Raw genomic sequence first — 22513 nt, 5'->3', positions numbered from 1 at the left:
ATGTGAATACGCCAAGTATAATAATTTAGTACTTTGGTTAAACTTTTAAACTTAATTCTTGCAGACAACAAGTAGCAAAGATTATAACTATGTCATCGGATAGAAAAATCCTTCACTTTCCTTATATTTACAGTAAGGCTGTACAATCAATGATGTCAGATAAACCTGACTGAAAACATTAACTAACATCATATGGAAACCATAAAGTGCTCTCTGCTGAAGTCAATTACCTGGAAATAGCATTTAAAAATTACTTAATATGGTTGATCCTTGCTTATCTGAACCCCACTGTGTCTCAAGCAATGTTTAAAGTGTTGAGATAAACACCAGCTGCTGTATCTTATTTATAGAGCTCTGTTGAAATACTTTAATAAAACATACAATTGTACTCAAAATACTCTAATAGAGCAGTCATTTCCATTTTGGATAAACAAGGGTACAGATAAACGAGGGTTGGGTCTACCGTACAGAAAAATGCTTACATTAAGTTAATTGCAAGTATATACAAAATTCATTGTGGCTGTTTCATGGCAGAAATTGTAGTAAAGCAGATCACAGAGGCAATAAAGTTTGCACACTAGAGTTGAGAGCAGCTAACAAAGATCACTTCCTGGTAATTAATAGTACAATATATAAATCAACCTTGTAAAAAATTAATTAGATAAATTCCAATACTGACAGTAAACTATGATATTGAGGTAGTAATAAATTATGCTCAGTGATGAAATCATATATAAAATGTGATATGGAAACAAGATGCAAAGCAGTTAGTACTGTATATACTATTCGGGCTTCTATGGATGAGAATCCAGAATATCTGAAAGTAACACACCTTAGATCTATGACCTTTAATAAGTGTGTGCTTTTGTAACTCGACAAAACAAAACTGCAAATAGTTTGTGCTAATGCATGTAAGGTTTAAAATTGCTATGGTTTCCTGGAGAAACTTAATAATCTTTGTGTCTTTGGTAGGGTGTGTATATACATTACTGCAACATGTTTGCAATTACAGGTTGGAAACAACCAGTTTAGCTTGCTTTGTACTCTTCGATTGGAACAATGACAGTTATACAAATCCACTCACCACTAGTTATCCAATGCTTCCACTTTTTCTGGTTTTGCACACAGGTTAATACAATCCCAAGTATTAGAGAATAAAGGACAAATAAACATCCAGTGAACCAGTTCCACCTGTTGAAACAGGTATGGTGAGATACATGAACACTTCAAAAGTAACTTTGAAAAAAAAAGGTTTGGTTATCAGGCAGCACAAACATACAGAACTTGGATGACTGAAAGAGAGACAAGAATGTGCATAGGATGTTTGCAATCCATATCGGCAATATAGTAAAACCAAAAATAGTATGCATGACTCTGAGGGAAGTCGCACTCTAATAAGATTAGTATATCATGCTATACTTTTAGTTTCAGGTAAATGAATACTTACAACACATGTGGTTTAAACAGCTAGTGTGAATAATGACACATAGTCTCTTAGTACATTTTGTATCAATTATCAAGGATTAATCCTAAGTCTCCATGTATCCCATCTGTAGAATTCTTGGAACTTGTTGCTCACTGGTGATGAATCATGGTGCATGCTTTACTACTGTATTCTGAAAGAGAAAACTATACGTATACAAATGTACGTACATATATACCAAACACATATACAAATACTTCTACTACATACACACAGTATCTAAGGGAGATAGCAAATTATGTACAAAACTGCCTTATATCTTAAAGTCTTTTAGAGTAATAGACTGATACTGATCATATCAGGTAGCCATGACAACTACGTTAAACTCTTCTGGAATCTAAACCTCTGTGCCAATAGGGTTGCTCCTACAGCATACAATATACGTATGTATTTAAGCAACTAGACACCATGGAAAATTAGAAAATGGCTTCCACAACTGTTTCACTATGTACAGAAACATATTAATATGTCATTTAATCCAACATGTCATTTAATGATCCCTCACCACAATTTATATGCACAATACAGCACACAGCAACATGATATTATTGTTATTATTAAGAATGAGGCCAACTACATTTGGACAATGCTTAGCTTCTGCATGTAAGTACAATTGTGTTTGACTCCATGTCAGGTCACTACTTATTTGTTCAAAAAATTACCAGTTAAGACTATACCGCTATACTACAGAGACAATCTTTGGACGATTGCATCCATGAAACAAGACTAACATTCCAGTAAGACAATAACCCTCGAAGGAGTCCACTTGATTTAATTGTATATAAGTAACAACACCTGTCTTAATATAACAATGTAGTAAATACAATGGTACACATTAGCTTCTTAAAGCTTAACTGCTTTGTACCAATGTCTATGTGCTTACTATGTACATAACTAGTTCACTATAATGATCAAGTTAACTGTATATATACAAGAACTTTAACGGTGCACTGATCATGTTGTTTTATTCCTCTAGTATGAAAAGCAGTATGAAAAGCAGTATTACTGTGCCGTGATGATATCACAATGAGTAATACTTAGAATTGCAGAATTTCTCGGAAATTAAAGGAACTATCTGTCAGAAGTACACACAAGATATGTACTAGCACAAAAATCTATTGCTTATGTTACACGGGCTATTAGGTGCAACTCTATAGTTTACTATGGTGTTACATGAACACTTGCAACAAATTACTAACCAACAAGGAATTGTAATGTGATATTGTTAATAGCTGCAACCATTGTTAGTACTAACACAAAGCAAACTGAGTGTTTGTTGTTAACCCGATATAGTTGCATAATCTTATAACTTATATATTCGTATGTGTTTTATGCAATTGGATACGGTTCTAGGACATCCTTCAAACACTGGTGGTACAAGTACAAAATTTCTGTGAGTATGTATATTATTACCAGTGGATCTGAGTAATGAAGACACCAAAAATGTACATGGCAGTACTAGTTGTAAACATATCTAGAAAGAAAACAAATGTTAAAGGTTACAGAGATGTGACTGTAGTGTTAGAATAATGAAAATATCTCGAAAAAATACTACACAACTCGCTGTAAAAGCATCTAGAAAAAGAAACCAATTAACTGTTGAGGAACTTGATGGGCCAAAAGCATAGGAAAAACCTGGATATCAGACAAAATGTTTGTCACAGACCATTGAGAAGGTAATACACCAACTTATGGTATTGCCCTGTCAGTAGGTGAAGCAGTATTGTTATTGGCTACTATTGCCAGGTAACACACTGGACTTGAAAGGTTGTGATTAGATTGTGATGAAGGTTCCACAGAGGTGAGGTTACCAGGCAGACTAAAGATGCCAGTTGTACTATTATTAGCCTCAACAGTTCCTTCTGTGAATCACAATGTTATACCTCCCATGAATGATGCTTCAGTGATTGCTTACAATACTCCAATATGACTACGCCAATGTTGCATCATAATCAAGACATGTCAGCTGTTCCACAAAAGAGCATGCATGGTCCATCCAGGAGTATACCATCAGTAACGGAGAACTTACAATCTGTTCATGGTGACTCAACTGCAGGTACATTTTTGATGATGTAATTTTAAAACTCTACAGTCATTCCCATCTCTCTAGCCTTATGCTGGCCATAAATTGTTATAATGACATCAATATTACTGAATAGGAGATGAATACGCACACTTATACTTTTGGATTATTGAGGTGTCCTATATATAATATGGTACACACTATGAACATACTAAATTACAAAAGTTTTACGCTACAAAGATTGTTTCCATTTGACTCTTTTCAGGATGGATTCCTTGGAGGATCCAGACTTATAAAAAGGGTGGTTTCACTCTGTAATTGTAGTTTCGGTCTAGCTAACTGGTAGTAGCATTTCATAACAAATAACACCCTCCAGCAATGTTTCATCTGTTAAATGCCTATAGAAATGTTAGTAAAACTTTTAGTAATTGCTTCAGAACATCAGAACGATAATGAGTGATGCTGGTTTAGCAGTTTTAAAAGACTTTGTAGTAGAGAGAGGTAAAATGAGTGTTTAAAAGTGTTTGCAATAAATACTTCTTTGACTGGTAAACTGAATTTGGTTTACATACCAGTCTCAATAGTACATTTTACATACTACATCCGTTTGACCTACATACACTTCCACTATATGGTATGTATTAGAGCTATGCATAGTTTGAGGTTAAATGGTGCAACCCAGGATATAGTTAGGTGCTAACTGCTGCTGTATTTCTATTTTTATAGCCAGTACTTTGTCAAATCAAGTGGTCTGACTGTGCCATACCCCGGGTTACTCAAAATGTGAAACAATCTATGCATTGGCTGAGTCAGGGTGGATACCAATGATTAGTTAATTAGTATTAACACTTTACAGTGACCAGCACTGAAGGTCTGACAGTAACATGTGCTGCAGCCTTAGGATTACCTAACCTAATTTCAAGGACTTAGACTTATTGACTTCACATAGTGACTGACTTAATGACTGATAAGATGTAACAGAAAAGGGGCCAAAGTAAGGAAAAAATCCCTCCAGCTCCAGGATTCGAACTGCAGGTCACCCAATGTCTAGTCGGGGCCACACTCAGTCTTCCTCCAGGAGGGATGGATTTTCTTCCTTAAACCTAAAGTATTTATTATTAACACTTTACAATGACCAGCACTGAAGGTTAAGGGCGGGTGGGTGACTTTGCTTGGCATGTTTGCGGCAGCTTCAATCTTTGTGACTGGATTTATTTCAAATAGCGTTCTACCACGAGTAGAGATCGTGGATCACCGTTTGCACGTGCAATGGTGTTGAGTATTAGCAATTGTGGGTTCCAGTTCTATAACTGGGATTTGATACTAACTATACCCCATGCTTCCTTGTCTGTTAACCTTATTTATAGTAGTACGTACATTAAGCTAGCTAGGGTTAAACAAGGCATGACAGTGGAGGAATGTCTTATCAGGAAGTTTATAAAACTTGATAAGAATGGCAACATAAAAGAGGTAATTTGCCTGGTTGTGTTGTATTATTTTGCTGTTGCTGAGAAACAAACCTGTGATACTAAGGAAACAAACAAATGAGAATGTTTAACAACACATTCATGAAGCAAACATACAGAACAACAGCAGTTATACATTTCTTAGATATGTACAGGTAAACAAATACATTACAAAATATTAAAATTAAATTAAGTAACAAATTTAAATAATACTAGTACTCCAGGATCCTTGGTAGTTCACGTGATCTCACATGATGTCCCAGAAATAATTTATAACTATTAAGGAGCCAAACACACAAAAACATACTTTTGTAATCACTCCACACATTATGAGTGTGTATATATGAATACATACACATTAAATAACAAGTCAGCGTGGTATCACATACACACTTACCTTCTCCACTTTCCTATACAGTATGGAGAATAGGTTTATACCATCTCAGAAATCCACCATCCAATAATAGTGGTTCATGTGACAGTTCATTGGTAAGATAAAACTGGGAACATAACATATAATATATTGACTTGTACAGATAATGATTTGTGAGATAACACATACTTGATATATGGCATCCTTTAGCATTATACATAACTGGTAGTGATATATGAGTAGCACAGTTGGCTGGTCTAGAATTAGCATCTCATACCAACACTATCTGTTTATCAGCTCTGTGCTTCCATAATTTTTGTTTGCCACTTTCAACAAGCTATTTATTATACATGGTCAATATGAACATGCATAGATGAAATATTTTGATGAGTCAGCAGTTTTGTATGCAATAAAAGTGATGATTTCTTCAGGAGTTTCAATCCACTGGGGAAACTGTTTGTAGTAAATGTTACAGTTTTTTTTTTTCTGAGAGGGCAAGACTGGTACAGCATGATCACACTGTCAGGTTTCTGCTGTAGTTATCCATACAAAGTCACCACACTGACGGTAGATATTGTGAGATTTGTGACTCCTCACAGCTTTAGGAAATCCATCAAACCATACTGCCTAATCGAAGTTACATAGCAACAGAAAACATCACACAAGTATTTGTATCAGTAGGTAAATGATACGTACAAGACAGTTTAATATTGAAAGTGCCATAATTACTATTTCTTCAAGATCTAAATTACAAGTTAACTGGTATACAAGACATGCATTACTAGGATTCTTCAGTGGATAAACAACCCCAAAGGAATTATGCAGAAAATGGCTGAAATTTTGCTAGTAATCCACAAAGTATGCAATTTGTTTGTCATGATTTGTGGCTAGGTGTCTTACTGGTGTGTACAGGTTTCTTACCAGAATAAAACCCTGCATACTTTGCAAATATCAAAGCATTCTCTGAATGCCATTGTCTAATATTTCTTGTTATACCATGAAGCTGATTTCATTACAGGATGCAAGCTACAAATAAATAGCCACTACTGAGTTGGTAAAATACAACTGCACTTTTTCAAATACTAGCTAGCCTCATGAACAAGTGACGTGTACACTATTCACCAAACCATTGCAAATATTCACATGTGTACACTTAACATAATTATATGGAGAAAATGTCCAGACCGCCTGGCAGACTCTTGTATAAGCGTTCGAGTGTAAATCAGATGGTTGCAGGATTCAGGTCCAGTCATGAATTTTTCTCCTTCCTGCAACTTTTCAAACATATTTAATATAATATCTTTAACCAGACTGGAGGACCAGGTGTCCTACAGACCCTTCAGCACTTGTGCTGTAAAACCAAATTAATAAATATTGCAGCTACTATAGCAACGTATTTTACCTATGGGCTGTATTTTCATTAGAGTACATCACTATTAGCAGTTCTACTAGTTAATATACATATGATATGTACCAAAGCCAAGACCATGAGCATCAACAAACTAACAGGAATGTAAAATATATAGACATCTGTATATAACATGTTATTGCTGCCATTTCAGTTATTGCTACTAACACAACGGTGAAACTTACAGTGTATAATGATGATTGTGAAAGGATCCTAATATTCCCCTGTATACTGAGTGGCTGCATGGTCATGGAAAAGTAGTTTTGTTACTACACTTGAATAATACACTTACATTCTCGTAACATACACATGACCACAAACATTTACAAATAACTATAGCAGATATAGTTGCCCTGATGAAAGCATATATACACCTGTCACTGTTACAACCACCCCCACTCTGGCACAGTGGTATGTGTCACGGTTATTTATTTTCCAAGAAACATCAACAGGACATTATATAATTGCCACAGTGGGGAGCCACAAACCAGGAAGTTATATGTCTTATAGACACTCATCATACTGGCGTCAATGTTATAATGGGATATAGCACAATATTGGGATAATTTGTTATACATAATTAATTTCACTCTTTGTCACATAACAGACATAAACTAGAAGGGTCATGCTCTTATAGTTTCAATAGTCATGCCCCCACTTTACAGGTGTCATCCACTCTGGTCAGAAATCTGAGTGTTTGAGTTTGTTGGCAGCCCTAGAGTATCCTGGCTAAATAAGAAACTACAAGTATGACATGGCAAAAGCAGAACAACCCCACACATGGTCTCCACACACTGCATGGATTCAACGTACAAGCATCGTTGTAGTTTAGAATAAGTAGCAATAGATAATAAAAATTAAGATCACTTAGAAGAACACATATAAAAATGATATCAGCAAATTCTAATAAGGGCCTATGCATGTATTTATATGTGCAACCAATACACAAATTCTTTCTTACATGTGTATTGGATGGATGGAAAGTATTATAGTCATAGTAATGTTACCTAATCTTGAATTGCAGAAGCCCCTTGAACCCCTTCAAGGATTACAAGAGGTAACCAAAGATTTCATATTGGTATGAAGTACAAATGTACAAGTGAAGAAGACAGACCAATGAATGAACAACTGTAAAACCATATGTATACCCTCACGCAATAAATCATAAGCATTATCCTGAATGGTATAACAGTTGATGACTGCAGTGTGCTATATACGTACGTATGTAACAGTATGTTCACTTAGTTAGTGAGTTATTAGCTGTGATGGTAAACACAACACTACATCTCCTGGTTGGTGTTCATGAAGAAATTATTCATACATCACTGAACTAATTTTTCCTTCTACTTGTATAAATTCACTGTTGTGTTTCTGGTCTGTAATAATTTGTGAAGGTGATTATTTACAAATCTTTAGAATCAGGATAAGCAATTATCCCTACAATAATGTTAACAAGCTAACTGCATGAAATTCCTCATATCAAATACTTCCTCATTTCCTCATTTCTGATTATATTTCATCTGGTATCTGTTTGTTAATGAATAGAATGTGTACAACTTCATATCAGCCAGCATCCATAATTTTTCTCATCAAAACCCAATAATGGTAGTTGCAGTCACCGCCCAAACGGAATACTTAATACTGTTTCACCATATTGGATCTAAGAGTAAGTTTTAAAGTCTGTGGCAGTGCAGGACATGACCTTTATAAATATATCTACAATATTGTTACAGCTCTGCAAATATTAAGGTCATCAAAGCAGGTAGTCTGATACACTATGCCAATATTTAAAATGACGAACTAAGCCCAATATTTGGGCCATCAGAACTGATGGAGTTTTGGTTCTAGTGACCAAAATAAGGTGCCATAATTTTGATATGCTCTGGATGTGTATGCTCAGAGAATATTGCAGCATGAAAAGTAGCAAATTTACTGATATTTTAGTGTTTCACCAACCCACAACTGCAACCAGTATAGTCCTACATATTCTGTGAACTTGTTAAACCTTCTCTTGAAACAATTTCTTGCAATGAATTCATCGTAGGGTTTTCTCCCTTAAACTTTCTTACCATTCAGTAATGAACCAATAGAAAACTTATAAGCATCTAATAAATGACTACACAGACAAGCTCAATTGAAGGGTACAGGTCACCTTTTAATAATCTTTACATGTGGTATCAAAATATAAGTACAGGCCAAGCCTTACTTGTGCTGAGTATATTACAAGTCAGTCAACAGTAATATATAGCATATATAATACAAACTAGAAATAGCTGAAGAGAACACTACACTGTGATAAGACTCAGCCAAGAATGTATAGATATCCCTACAAAGTGTATTGCATGACAAAAAAATGTACACATTGACAAATTTAACAAATCACAGAACTGAAATTTTTATTTAAATAAATTCCATTAGGAGGTACCCTTCACAAATATGACTCTTGTTGTACTCATCATTATGGTTCTATGGTGCTACAATGGAGTGTGTATTCATACCCAACAATTAACGTGAATAAATATTATGAACTTCTGACGCCAAAGGTGTCGATAACAAAGACTTTCTGTTTATGGTGAGGCTTACTATTATTATTTACCAATAATATTTCTGTCAAAACATGACGGTCTTCTATTCCGAAACTTACAAACTGCCCTTACCATGTATGTCAGAATGTGTTAACTGGAAATTAAGTGAATTAAATAACGACACACACACACACTTTGTTATTTTTCCTTTCATCTATCCACACGCTGGCGGAACATTGTAATTCCCTCCCACAATACCAGTGGGTGTACAACAGGATAATGAAATTATTTCAGTCTGCTAGTCTCCCACTAGGCACATGTGTACATTTGTGTGGTAGTTATTTTCTCATGGGAACTTACAAATGAGTGCTGTAAACATTTTTAGACTTTGACAACTAAACATGAATACACATTATAATACTCAAACCAGGTTGTAAATGAGGTCTTTAAATATTCTTCCTATATACAAAGGTACAAAGCAGCTCCGCAGGATTTACATATATCACCATTGATTAATTTTTGGAATTTTGTGAATAAAAAAAATTGCATTTTGCACATTTTCGTGAAAACATCATAGTTCAAAAATTTCTGACAATACATGGAAGCTAGTGCTTTTGCTAGTTTCAATTCTTACAAGTACATGAAGCATTGGATCACACAAACTACACAGACAGTTTTGTATTGTACGTAAAGTAGCAGTCATATAGGTACACTGTGTAGTACCAGCTCTGTTGGGAAGAAGGGTTTAAAGTATATGCTTGATTAACTTAATTAGCTCCAGCATATCAGATAGCACTGCATTAAAAATATGCAGTATCTGACACCTTCTTTCCTTTTTAATAACAACACAGGGCACAATTTCAGGATTGTGCACACGTGCATGTAAGTATGTACTACATACATACAGACAGACAGACATATACAGCACTTTCAAGCACAGAAATACTACAGAAAACAGTACACTTAGATATTCTAAAATACCTGCTATGGATTCTGAAACGTCTAGTAGAGATTGGTTGCCAAACCACCCAGCTATAATCAAATAGGGAAAGCAGGAAGACATCGCTAACCCACATGTGTACATGCAACACAACACTTGGTAACATCATACATACCATTATTAACTTTGTTGTTGGTAGACAGCGCCAGTTGTCATTCCCATAAAATTACAGTCTTGTAAAACCATATATAATACAAGACTGTATGTGTAGAATAAATCTAGTGTTAAAGTAATTGTTTGTTGCATTAAGTAGTTATTATTCCTTCCACAATTCTCACTGAATTATTCTGGGAGATTTACTCTGCTTCTCTTCTCCACTGGGGTTAAAGGAGCATCAGGCAGGGAACTGTCACTGTCAAAGATGCACCTGTTTCTCTGGATGGATCCAAGCGTTGCCTCTTGCTCTCTAAAAGAGAAGGAAACAAAAATGTGCTCTGCTTCTCTAACACATTAAATGTATATATGAACAAATACACTATCCACTGAATTTTACATGGTATATAATAGCAAAGTTTGTAGTGTTTAATGCTCTTTAAAGTTTGTTGGTTGTAGCTATTAGTCTTTTTACCAGACCTTGCACCCTCGACTGCTTGACAGATAAAACTATCATGAATTATAAATTACAGAACACCTGAATTACTACTCTTAAAGGCTAAACTCGTACTACTTAAAACACTATATTCCACTTTTAACACAGAATTTTTACTCAATTTTTTTATGGCTACACCATAAACATGATATCAATGTTGATTTAATGGTGGAGGACAAACATGATATCTAATATGAGTTTAAATGGCTTCTAATCCAGCTAACATTGTGACGCCTGCATGACACTCCTAGCAAACTGCATACCAGTAAACAAGGTCTCAACCTTCTAAACACCTTATATGGTGTCTTGTTACTCACAACAAGAGAAACAATAAGTAGGTGTCACAAAGTACTACTTGTCCTTGCCAAAATTCACATTTACCGAGTTTCATCTGCAAACACATTCACATCATCTTTATCAATAATTACACTGAAGCTGAAGAACTGATACTGTGTACTTCTCAGAATTAAGGACATAATATGTAATCTCGAAGCAGTGTCGATTTACTTGGCTGGTTAATACAGAAAAGAAGTGCTTCCTTTTTATAAATTTTATACTAATGGGTGACTTCCCGTAACACCTGCTGAATGTCAGACAGTTTGACAGTGTGAAATTGTGCACTTAATTATCACTACAGAGATAGTATATTGGATTACTATTTGGACACACTTTATACTTGCTCAAAAAATCTGAACTTTTAAAAATGTTCTATCTTTGTGGATCTTTTGATGTAAACTGAGCAATTTGAGAGCTGATTGTGACCAGTCAGTGTACAAAATTTTGCTAAATATGTTAATCTTTGAAAGCATCATCAGGAAAGGAAGGAGGCATTAAGATATCCCATAAGTTTCAATAATTGTAGTGAGTGCCTTGTACTGCTATTGCAACATAGTACATTATCTTGGGAAATTGGTATTGATTAAACACACTCCATTATTTTAAAACAAAAGCAGGGTATTTCCTTTTTCCTGTTTCTCCTTTTAATGTCTGGCTCATGACACCACCTGCAAGATTCTGTTGTAGCAAACAATTAACAAACAGTACAATTTCACCAACTACAGGTTTAATATTTAACAAATGCTGGTGCATTTCTTTAGTGCTGAATCTTGTATACATTAACCTAGACTATAAAGCATTATAGTGAGAACTCATTAATTAAGTCAATATAGGGTCACTAACCTACAGTATGGGATCAAAATATGGACAAACAGTACACCTATTGATATGGCCCATGAGGTGCATGAAAAATTAGAGTACATTGACGTTTTTCTGTTGAGGACAAAATTGTTTTCACAACCTCATTATGTATACATTTGAAAAGGGTAACCCTCTGCATACAAGGCTTCAAAGTGCCATATAAAAAGACTGTTTTCTCTATGCATAGCCCAGTAGCATTTTCGAGTTAATACCAATAACCAACCTGCAGTATTATATCAGTTCTCAGTATGATAGCTGAAAACAGAATTGTTGAATTGTAGCCACAACTCCTGAATCCTTTAACCCCACTTATGCATGTTCTATGTGTTAGCTAGATAGTATTGTAAACACAGTGTGCATTCAAAGGGTTGGTGAGTAACAAAGCAAGTCCAAGAACAATAACAGCATAGGATTGGAATGAGCAACATTTCCCCTCTTTGGGGATTGTGGATTACACATCACCAATCAAATGTTCACTATGAATTGCAGCTGCAAACTCCCACAAGATAAGTGCTGCATGGTATGTAGTGTAATTATCATAATAATTTTTATGAATATAAACAGTTATGATTAAACTCATTACCGGTTCCTTTGAACAGTTACACTCTTCCTATAAAGTAATGTAAGCTGACCTGTGATAGCCCCCAATACAAAATAATGATTTGGGTTAACTACCAACAAAAATAAATTGTATATGTAGGCCAAAAATTTCAGTGCAAGATGTGGAGGCTGTCAATAAAGTACAAACAACTACATAATATAATTCTATGGACAGCTTGTCATTTTGGGGCGTGTCCTCTGTGTAACATGGGCTTCCATTTCACATACCATTATATTGGTGGTCAAGATTTTTACAGAAAATTCGTTTTAAATACAATATGGAATATTCTAATGTATGTAGCAGCTTAAAATCATTGAATTTATTATTCTAAGTAGTGGCGAAGTCTTGCAAAGAATACTTTTCAGTGACTTTCACTGCCCCCTAAAATCCGAGATTCACAAGTCGTTGGGTAGGAATCGTTCCCTCACTTTACATGATGGATATGCTATTACACTATAATGTACTAAGAGCTGACTAGCACTAGAACACTGAAACTAACCAAAATGATTGTCACTGCTATTTTTGAACTATATACAAAACCCAGAGTATATCATGGTTAAAACAATCACACCTTAAAACAGACACAGCACAATATGACACAGCATTACAGACACAAAACTAGCATGGTCACACATGTCCATTAAACCAGCACTGGGACACCTGTGTACTACTCCAGTGCTACTCAGGACTAGTAACCTACAAGAGGCTGTACCATGTCTCACAGGTGAAGGTGCAGGCATTTGAAGTCCCACCTGGACCTTTGCTCATAATGTGAGATATGAACAGTTGGTGTTTGCAGTAATGCTAGGCATCCTGATGACGCATGTACAGTTGGGTGGGCTGCTTCCCTAGTGTTGACATTATGTCACCAGGTCCCCATTTAAGAGCAGTGCAGACCAGAGAAATTTGACACACAAACACACACACACGCTACATGCAAAATGTTATTCACTTGTATCAGTATCATCCTTCTCAGCTTTGTTACCAGCAGCAGTTTGGTTGACACAACATTCAACAACTCCCACACCAACATCATGTGTACACAGGATATACAATCATTACAGGAAACTTTCTAGTACTGAGACAGCGTGACGTGTTATTCACTGCAAAATCAAGGAACAGATCAAGTAACAAGTAATTGCTAAATAAATATTGTGCAGTTTGTGTGAGTGTGATTCCAAGAACACAAATTACTTCACAGGGACACGTGGAAGGTAGCCAACTAAAGACTATTTCATCAAATTTATAGACATCAGTTACATGTAAGCATGCATATAATTATACCCAGTAAAATTCCATTACTCAGTGGATATGCACAATAGTACAGTGAAACCTCTCTTCTTTTTAAAATTATTTTTTCTTTCTTGCATCATTTAACACAACTGTTAATCAATTGTGTTGTTGTAAAACAAGCTTTAGCCATCTATGAAATGAGTGATCAAACTATCTACAATGTTTATTACTGTTCATCATGGCACAAAACTAAACCATCTGATCCCTGTTCCTATTTCAATTATACATACTTATAGCTATACACTCAAAATAGCAACATGGACAGCTATCACAACTTTGATAGAATTTAAGCCACCTCTTTATTGTGTATGTGTAATTCTTCTTGAACCTCTATATTACTAATGAAGAAATTTCAGTCCACTACTACTACTGTAATCTTGTAGAGGTGAAACTTTTTGAAGTAAAATTTGGTTATTTGATTCAAAGAATTTGATAAGAAAAGAGGGTTACTGGCCACCCACACAATTAGACAAGTGAAATAGTTTATGCAGTGTTGCATCATAAATACAGATTTCAAAAAGACATATGCACACCTGTGTATTACATAGAGGCTACTCTCTTTCTTTCTCTCTCTGTGTCTCTCACTTAGTCACTCACTCACTCAATCAGTCAGTCAGTCAGTCAGTCAGTCAGTCAGTCAGTCAGTCAGTCAGTCAGTCAGTCAGTCAGTCAGTCAGTCAGTCAGTCAGTCACTCACTCACTCACTCACTCACTCACTCACTCACTCACTCACTCACTCAATCAGTCACTCACTCACTCACTCAATCAGTCACTCACTCACTCACTCACTCAATCAGTCACTCACTCACTCACTTACTCACTCACTCAATCAGTCACTCACTCACTCACTCAGTCAGTCAGTCAGTCAGTCAGTCAGTCAGTCAGTCAGTCAGTCAGTCAGTCAGTCAGTCAGTCAGTCAGTCAGTCAGTCAGTCAGTCAGTCAGTCAGTCAGTCAGTCAGTCAGTCAGTCAGTCAGTCAGTCAGTCAGTCAGTTACTCACTCAATCAGTCACTCACTCACTCACTCACTCAATCAGTCCCTCACTCACTCACTCAAACACACATATGCATACCACCATGTGGCATAATACATAAGTTACACACACTATATACACATATACACTGTAAACCCAGTCCAAACCAGTAAGCTACTTACAAGCATACCTACAAGCCAGCTTAGAAAGAAACATTAAAACCATACAATCACTGACATTCACATGATGCAACATAGATACAGGCCATAAATGAATATATTTTTATCTCATAAATTGTGCTCATACAGCTTCAACCACCCACATGCATGATGTCTTCTAGTTACAGTTAAAAGTTCCACATAACAATGTTAGGAGATGTAAACTCAACAATGGCTACATTTTTTGCCCACTGCATCCACTTATGTAAATCCATACAAGTTTGGTTGTAACAATTATGCATAATATTTTGTATGTATATGTATGTAGGTAGGTATTCACGAAGTTAGTTACTATTACTTTATCTAATTTGTTGTAAAATTAAATTTCATATGCACACACGTACAGTATTGACAGCTATAATCATACAACTTGAGATTGGATTTTCACCAAAAAAGCTGTTCACCATGATTTTATTTTCAGTGTGCACTTCAAAACTTTGAAATTCATGACAGTCTATATTATACATGGTGCCTGGTTGGGTATGGTATAGTGGGAAAACAATGACTGATATTTATCACAAAACTACTGGCTGTGGCAAACATTGTCAAATATACAGAATAAAAACACACACACACCACAAAAGAGGCAATGAATACGTAACAATATATTCTCTTTCCAATGAATTATATAATCCCACAAATGTTTAAATTTATCTTCCTTTATATAGACTTCCTCAAGAAGAAGAATTTCTTCTTCCATTACAATAAAGTCAAAGAAGAAATCCACAAACAGCCAAGCATGCACAGAGAGATACGTAGAGAGAGAGATCACAAAGGATGAAAACCACATAATGAATAAGCTTTCTGTTTCCCAAAGCATTTCTACAAAGCAGGGTTTCAATATGCTTACCGGATAGTGACTTATTGGATGACCTTGTACAGCATCAGTCAGTAAAATACATACACACTATGTGCACACTATACACATTCTATTTACACGGTCTACTCAACTGGGCCACTTGTACACTAAACAGGTACTTCCCTTAGGTCCACACAGTGGCTGGGCATGTACCATACTACATGAATAACAGTGTATACACACAAGACATGGAGTGTCCATCAATACAGATGTCTAGACTGGAGCTATGTACATAAATAAATTCTCAGCGGCAGCATCAAACTTGGGTACTCTTGATTAACACACCATTGCTCTAACTACTTGACTACTGCACGCACACGCAAACGCACACACACACACACACTCACTCACTCACACACGCGCGCGCGCGCGCACGCACGCACATGCACATACACGCACAAAGACAATACAAAACACAAGTTTTTACTACTAACATTACTATCATTTACACTTCTTACATGCTACAGTATATGTACAAACGTAGCTTGAATGGACAATAAAGAAACAAGCAAAGAAATTTCATGTACACATTACAAAAGAGTACAAAAGCTGCAGTCCCTGTGATCCAAAAGAAAATGCAAGCTTCACAAAACCTTAGAACCACTCAACCATAGCAATCAGCAACATCTTGTAACATAAGAATTAATATGAATAATACTATCAAAGTCACAAACACATAGCAAAGTGGTTGAATAACTATATAAAGTCAAGTAAGCTAGGTGATGTGGATGTACCTTGGTGTTTTCATTAGTCTGAAAATCTCACACTAGTCAAATCATTGATTTTAGTAACCAAATTCATGCTAGGACAATTACTAAGGTTAAGCAAACAGTTGGGAATATTGTGTCTTCCTGGCTGATAATCAGCTGATCTTAAACCATACAAATAATCAAAGCAAGGAAATGAAGCTAGGTCACACAACGAGCATGTTCCTACCATTGTATTGACTACATAAAATGGTTGAATTATTACACAGTGATATATCCCTCAAATAGACATGACTCATGACTGGAATAAAAATTGGCTTTAATTCTGGAGATTTTTAATGTGTAGCATTAGTGATAAAAACTTTAACTCATTTTGATTCCAGTGGAACATCTTTATACCAGGCACTACAGGACCAACCTATTTTGCTGCAGTTTTAAATCAGTGAGCTAGGATGAAATCTTTATCAAAGTTTTTTTTACTGATTGAGTCCTTAACTTGGAGAGGCCTCACTCTAGTTGCAATTACAGTAAAAAGTTTCGTGCATCTAATGTATGTACATAATGTGTGTAAAGGAATTCATCAGTGTGCGGACAATGCTATATGATGAATATGTCATTTGTACATGTACAGTAAGCACATTACTACATATACATAATTATGTACTCATCAATCATGTACATGCATACTCAAACAAACAAACAAACAAACAAACAAACAAACACACACACGAACACACACCACACAAACATACCACTCATGCATACACAACACACATGACTGACCTTTTGACTAGGATGCCTGGATATTACAGAGGCAACTATGTAGGCAAAATCTCAGGGAATATTAGCAGTCCTGTATCATGTTTCTACTTTTCTTAAGGTATGGAAACTTGACTCCAATAGGTCCCAGTTAGTACTGGAGCCCATAAGTGCTTTATAAGGCACTTATGAGCTCCTGCAGTTAGTATAATCACATAATATCCTATTCAGTATTGTTCAAACATTTAACTAACCAGCTTTCATTTTGCCCTACGCAACCATTAATGCAACCAAGCAGATTGAACTAGTAAAAATGTATCTTGCTCAAGGAAACTATGTCAGCATGTAGTAGCAGCAACTGGTTTAACAAGTATTGAACCCAGAGTCTTTATTGTGAGGCCAGTGCCCTGACCACACAAACACACCAAGCACACACATGCACACACGTACACACAAACAACACACACAAACAGCACACACACACACACACACACACACACACACACACACATACACCACACAAGTGCTTGCACACACACAAAACAAGCAATCCTGAAAAATTCAACCAACAATAGTTGAAGGTTATCATGTTACACATCGATCTAGTCACCATAGTAACACACACTTTACAGGCTACTTTGACAACCATAATGCATTTCAATGTCTTCCTATCTCAGTTCCCACCAAATAGCAGTGAGACGTGGCACATTGTCTTTCTACACTTTCAATGGCTTTACTGGGCTTGTCTCTCCTTATCTGATGGTCAGAGGTGGTTAAAATTTAATCACCGACAGCTGAGACTGGACTTCAAATAAAGGTACTATATAAGAGATATCAAGGATACAATATTGTATAATGGGAATTGTAACAGTATTAGTGAAACCTTCTCTAAATCAGTCATGTTTGGGGGAAACTTTCTGACACATAGTCATGAGGTGGTTAGGTCACTCTGCCCAAAAATCATGTCACATGTGGGATTTCAAGTTAGCTGGTTTAGTCAGCAGGTCTCAGAGTATTACCAAATGAAAAACTTTCGATCGTGGGATGGAAAAGCATTGCAGATTTGTAAATGTACAACATGCTTTGTGTTCTAATAGATTTTCAAAGCATACACAAAACAAAATGTTCAAAAAGTTTGTATCAAATACTAATTATAAAGCATTAGCAAAAGACAGTCTCACTAAAACCACAAGGGTCTACTGCACACAGAGTGTGTTTACTTTGACATTGTCTACTGACTCTCTTGTTTGATCTTAGACAAACCAACACACAGAAGCCGGAGAACCTACACCCCAATTGCAAGTGAGTCACTATAATCCATGCTCCACTAGTTAGGTAGACTATATTCTAATTAGAACTATGAAATTGGTAGTATTTACACCCATTACAATGTGTGTATAAATATTACCACTGTTAGCATACAATGTAGTTGAAATAACTTGACTAACAAACAACTGTACAGTTCCAATTGTCTGATACAAGCTACAGGCTGGAATATTGCCAGACGTCATAGTAGGTGTATGCTAGGACACACTTGTGTCCAAAACAGGAGTGTTGCAGTAACAAAGGGGCTACAGTAATCATAGAAACTGTCTGGACAACAAAGTGAAGACAAAAACAACACAACTATATTCTGTGCTTAGCAATTTTGTATATTGTATATGTATAAATGTGGTTTAAACAGTAGGAATTATATTTGGCTATTTCACAACATATCAATGATGGCAGACTGTAGAATTGGAGTACATAGGTTCCAGCTTTCCATGGGGCTTTAAAATCATGACTGAGAGAGGATTTTTATTTGACGAAATTACAATATTTCGAAATCTGCCAAATTACATTCCTCACCATTTAATTGTGGTTGTCACAAAGGAGCATACCATATCAGTATGGCTGCAGCAAGCTAAAACTTTGGATTTCTATACCAAGTACCACAAGGAAAGACACTCAAGCTATGTATAGCTATTTGCTAATCACTATAGTTTTCAACATAATTATGTGGCTTCCATGTGAAGGAAGCTGCCATGTGAAAGCGACATCTCTGGACTTGTGTAGTATTAAATCTATGCCATTTAGCTTGATTACCCATTCTAGCTACTCAAATCACTAATGTTGCTCTGTTAACCAGCAAATACTTTATATGTGACTGGATCTGTGTAAAGAGGCATTCTAGCCTTTCCAAATTTCTAAGTATAACTCCTAACCTATCATCTTGAAATTACACCCAGGAATAGTGGTATATTAGGGGTATAACATGCCCACCTTTCAAGCTGGTGCCGTATTCTCAAGTCAAGTTATGAGTTGCAGGTACTTATTGGGAAGGTTACAAGACCTCTTTTTGCACATATACGGAATAGCCTAAATATTTCGAGGGGGAAATGTTTTGCTGGTTTTGTGGTTTTGGGGGTTATCAGTGAAAAACCTCCATAATAGTCTAATACATTTTGGGAGTGTTTGCAAATCAGCGAAAATTTTATATTTAGCAACATTGCTCAACCTCAAAATATTTTGCCCCCTTGAAATATTTAGGCTATACAGTAGTAATAGCTACATATTAAAATACCTACAACATAACAGTACATATACTATCTACTTATCTGGCTATGATTTAAGCAAAACAACTAAGATGATATGCATGGCAATGTGTTACATGCCCTTGTGATAATAAAGATACGTACTTCAAAACCTTGGCAATATTTTTCTTAGTAAGAACAGCACTGGCACTGAAAAGGTTGCAAATTTTTTTAACAAATTAAATCAAACTGTAAAACAAAATTGCTGCATGCACTGGATTTAGTTCCTTACTTGAAATGTTTCAAATAGATTTTTACCTAATTTAATGCTCCTAAAAAATACACAACTGCAAACCGAACTACCAAGAAATACACACACATTTGCACATGTACATATCCCATGCACACACACACATGCACACGCACACACCACACCACACACACACTCTACAATAAAAAAGAAATCCTTCTCTTCATCACCATTCAATAAACAACCTTTGCAATCACATACAACTTGTCCACAATCTACGTAACAGACGTACAGTACACGACAACATGTTATAAACAGTGCAAAATTTTATCATATACATTTGACCTACACAGAGTGATATGAAACATTCCAAGCCAAAGTGTTTGTAGTTTGTATGAGTGTTTAACCACAAATAGTCTTTGATGCAAACACTCAAAGGTGTAGGCAAGTGTGAGTTCCGGCAACAACCTTTCTCAGACAACCAAATTATCATCTGATAATGTACACACTAGTTACAAAGTGTGCACACACAAGACACAGGAAGTTAGGACTATGTGACCAGCCCTAATGGAAATAAGAGAACTAAAAAGTTAAGCAGTAAACAAGTGAGAAGATTAAACAGTAATAAATGGAGACATGACATGTTTGCTGGTGTTAGATCCGGTTCTTGAGATCTATTATGTGTACTAAACTGAAGGCCAACACAAAAAGATGAAAAAATATGCTTTGGCTAGTATCTAGATGCTCATACTAACATGTTCCATTGTTCTTTAAGTAAATGTGATAGCTTTGCCTGCAAATAAAATTCTCACATTGCCATGAATTCACAGCATACAGAGGTTATCATATTCTTCAAGAGCATACACCATTAAAAGAGAAAATAGTTTTATGTGAAAATGTCACACAAAAATTTACTGAATGTGCAGCAAATTTTACAGTAATGTGATAGCTAGCTTGTTGCAGATTCCAAAATTGTTCTTCCTTATACATAAACCAAGTAAGGAGAGAACTAGGCTTTATTGGAGCAGCTATCAAAGTACAAAAACTGAATGTTTACATTAAACCAAGAGTATATACTTTTGATTAAACCAACCAAGCTGTTAATTCAGAATGTGCTGTTGTTAGCTGTCTTGAAAACTGAAGGAAGCACCCACACTGGTGAAGTACAGAAACTTCTGAGAAGGTTTTTGTGGTTAAATATGACAACACAATGTCCTTCTATGGTTGCTGCTTGAGAATTAAATGTGCATGTGCTAGCTGAGCTAGTCTAATGTGCATAGCAAACAGTTATGTCTTGCCCATGGAAATTTACAGCAAGTTTTTCACATTCCTTATTAGGAGTACGGAACATGCACTAGTTTTCATGGAGTTTTAATTGGCCAATTTTTACTGGATTTCCCCCTACGTATTGAAAATATAATGGAAATGCAATTTCATTGGGCCACCCAATGAAAACTTGACTTTTCACAGGAGGGTAGGTACTTTTTTCATTGGGATTTCATGGATTAGAGAGAATCCAGCCATGATCCGGCATCATTATCATAGCTACTCATGACATCCATACCATATCATTACAAAGAAGTGAGTCCTCACTAATAGGGAGTAATGTCGAATCCCCCATAAAGACCCGGCACGTAGGTGCATGAAAGAACTTGCCTGGATTATTTACCCGACACGTTGCTAATGGCGCCGCGCGTAATTGGCCACTAATCTACATGTGATCAAGGGCGGCTCAGTTGACTCGTCTTTCACGATTGATTACTTAAATACAGTTTAATGACTTACGACTGATCACTACTTGAGGAAGCACTTTACATCACTGTGTGATTGCAGCTGATAACGGAACAAAAGACGCAAGATCACGTGAGTGTACTTGATCTCACGTGAGAAAAGGAATGTTACGAAGTTGTATCCAATCATTGCTACTGAACTCGTTTTTTTCTTCAGACCACAGAAACATAAGACAGTTTTGCACCATTTATGCTAACTACATAAATGACTTAACAGCATCACCTAGCCATTTTAACATTTCTGCATATTCATTGGATATTACCCAGGAATCAGTACATAGTGTAAATATACGCATGAACATTGTTTTCAGTCTGTGCTTTACGGAATCAGTTAGGTAGCATGTGCATGGGTAAGAAAGTGTCTGGCTAGCTAACTGTATAGACCTCCATATTTAGCTGTATGTGCCCTTAATGTACTAGATAATGTATTACAGAGTGTGTTGTATAAACTGAAATGATGGTCATAGCTATGGCTAATCAATTTA

General features: G+C 36.0%; 1 long non-coding RNA gene across 4 annotated transcripts; it reads right to left on the bottom strand.

Moving 5' to 3' along the window:
• Positions 1-5101: 5101 nt before the first annotated feature.
• Positions 5102-22121, bottom strand: LOC136238708 (uncharacterized). 4 transcript variants are annotated; one of them, XR_010693178.1, is made up of 8 exons: positions 22024-22121; positions 13618-13768; positions 10394-10684; positions 10260-10310; positions 6939-6992; positions 5535-5972; positions 5370-5472; positions 5102-5248 (listed from the first exon to the last, which is right to left on the bottom strand). It is a non-coding gene; the product is annotated as an uncharacterized lncRNA (long non-coding RNA). The 4 variants fall into 4 exon arrangements; XR_010693177.1 differs by having other exon boundaries at positions 5535-5968; XR_010693175.1 differs by having other exon boundaries at positions 6939-10310.
• Positions 22122-22513: the final 392 nt, after the last annotated feature.

The sequence above is a fragment of the Dysidea avara genome, chromosome 11 (genome assembly GCF_963678975.1).
Source record: "Dysidea avara chromosome 11, odDysAvar1.4, whole genome shotgun sequence".
Taxonomy (NCBI): Eukaryota; Metazoa; Porifera; class Demospongiae; order Dictyoceratida; family Dysideidae; genus Dysidea; species Dysidea avara.
The sequence above is the reverse complement of the archived record's forward strand: the minus strand, read 5'-3'. Positions and strand labels throughout refer to the sequence as shown.